The sequence below is a fragment of the Malaya genurostris genome, chromosome 3 (assembly GCF_030247185.1).
Source record: "Malaya genurostris strain Urasoe2022 chromosome 3, Malgen_1.1, whole genome shotgun sequence".
NCBI classification, from domain to species: domain Eukaryota; kingdom Metazoa; phylum Arthropoda; class Insecta; order Diptera; family Culicidae; genus Malaya; species Malaya genurostris.
Window position 1 is genome coordinate 144299524 of NC_080572.1, and position 2514 is coordinate 144302037.

A 2514-nucleotide genomic window follows, 5' to 3' on the forward strand; every position below is an offset into this window, starting at 1 on the left:
CTCTAAATGAAAAATCTGTATTTATCTGTAATCACTATAAAACTGACATTTTGAAAAGAAAATGTGCTGAGGTAATGTTTTTCCAACATTTTATTGTTTTATAATGAGAAATTGTATGAGCGTTCAACATTTATATCTCACGATACAACGACGAAATGAAATGTTTTCAAATTTTCAACAAACAGAATCAATAAAACATAGTTTCATTTTCAAATACTTCCAAAATGTTGACTTGGTAAGTTGATGTGAGATCTCAGTGCTCAATTGCAAATACTAACACCATTTTAGGATATTCAATATCAATTTGTGATTCACCCATTGATTACGAAACATTTATCTCGTCACTACTACCAAAAGCGGCCTTCACAAGGAGTATTGACAATACTATTGATCGTGTAAGGGAAACTTAATCGAATTGATGAAAATATCAAAAAATCAAAACTGCTCATCAATCCAACAACACTTTCTCTCCAGATTCGAAACTGTTTAAGGTGTGCAATGAACTCTTTTCCCAAGATTTCAATATTCAGCACAGTATTTAAAGCTCCAAACGCTAGATTTTTTTTTTCGAAAAATACGAACACAAATTACCAATCTAGTTGGATTGACGGTATTGACAACACTTTGGATTGACAATAATATTGTATAATAAGTGGCCTCTGTGGCCCCCTCAGTCGAAAAAAAAGGATGTTGCCAATGATTTGCTCGGGAAATGTGAGAGCTAGATATCTTGTTAATATGATGTCTTTGCCTGCGTTGCAAAAAGAAAGAAAAAACCAGCCGGAGGCAAGGATAGGGCACTCCAGCAAGTGCTATTGTAGCCAACATCTGGGGCATTTGGTGGGCAATCAGATCGCTCAGAGTATGGTAAACAAACAATCGAGCATTTCAATTCGAGTAAAATCTTAATTTCCTTATCATAGTGATGATATTCTGATCGATAATTTGCGGGGAAGTGCTTTAAAGGGTACTGAATAAACAAGTAGTTTGTAATATCCAATTTTTTGTTAGCCATTCTTCTTCATTGTTTTGGTTTTTGCAGAATGATGCTGGCCACAGTTTCATGACGTCATAGCAGAAGGCTGCACGGTTAAATGGAATTACTCATTAATGAGTACAATAAATACCCAGATTTTTAATCAGTTCTAGCTGTCACAAAATGAGTACTTTTCCAATCGAAAAATGGGTACAAAAATACTCGTCTCAGTATTACTGTTTCGCGAAAAAAATGGGTAAAATTCAACTCATTATTGGTTGAAAAGTTTCTAGCGGCTTAAGATTTTTTAAAAGCGTGGTGTGTATATCACGGTGTTTGAAATTTGTTATATTAACAATAGCAAAGCTTAGGTGAAAAAAATGGATGAGCTTAAACAAACATTGGACCAGGAATCGTTTGGAATACTTGTCGGTATGTTTCAACAATTGAAAGTTAAAAAAATAATTATTCTTCTGCTAATAAAGCATCGATTTTGAGCAATGCCATTATCTGATTAGAAAAAATATATATTTTGCATTATTTTTTGTATAGAACAGAGTCATTCTGCATACTTCAATTTTTTCTATTGCATTGAATCATTTCAATTTTTTCTATTACATTGAAGGTTTGCATTGTCCTGTCTCTGGATGTGATAAACTTATCAATGGATATGTGAACGTGCTCAAGAGCCACGTAAAATTAAAGAAGTTTCGGATGGTAAGCAGATATGACTGAAAATAAAGAACGAATCAAACCTTATTTGAAACATTTGTTATTATTGTAGATTACATAAGAGGATGTCTTCGTATAATGATTAAATTAACTCGCAAGGGCATAAAGCATAAGGAAACAATGGAGCCGAATATTGGTATAGATACTGAACTAGCAGCTCCATTAATTAGATGGATTTCTGACTTACGAAAATTTTTTTGTATATCTATCTCCTTGTGTCATTATTCCCTGTGGAAAGGAATCAATTAACGCTATTGATACATTCTTTAGATCGTTCGTAGTGTTTAATTTGCGAATTCCGGTAAATTTATTAAAAATTGCAGATTTCCTGGACGTGTTTGCCTACAAAATTAAATCATACAGTAATCGTTCGACCGTTCAGAATTTGTGTTCTTTATTCATTGAAAGCGAAAATGCAGAAAAATTATTGTAACGTGCAGGTTTCGTAAATTTGACACTAATAAATGGTTTAAAATTACCCACTGGTTGCAAATACTCTAAATTATTGCTTATTCCATTTCTTCTCAAGTTTCTAGCACTGAGTACTTTTTCACCCATTTTCTCCAACTGAAATCTGAGTGTAAAATTACCCATATTTTGACATATACGGACAGTACTCACTTTTGAATAGAGGTCTTTTACACATTAAATGAGTTTTCCCAGTTTTGTCCGATATGGGTAGTATAGTACTCATTTATGAGTACTTTCATTTAACCGTGTGGAAAAAACAGAAAAGAAACAAATACTACGTTGACAGCTTCTTATGTCAAAATAATGCATTTCGACCGTCCCACGACAAAAGGGTC

General features: G+C 33.3%; 1 long non-coding RNA gene across 3 annotated transcripts; it reads left to right on the plus strand.

Moving 5' to 3' along the window:
• On the plus strand, positions 1 to 2201 carry LOC131437110 (uncharacterized). 3 transcript variants are annotated; one of them, XR_009230702.1, is made up of 4 exons: positions 83 to 235; positions 289 to 395; positions 1602 to 1693; positions 1761 to 2201. It is a non-coding gene; the product is annotated as an uncharacterized LOC131437110 (long non-coding RNA). The 3 variants fall into 3 exon arrangements; XR_009230704.1 differs by lacking the exons at positions 83 to 235; positions 289 to 395 and adding an exon at positions 1 to 71; XR_009230703.1 differs by lacking the exon at positions 289 to 395.
• Positions 2202 to 2514: the final 313 nt, after the last annotated feature.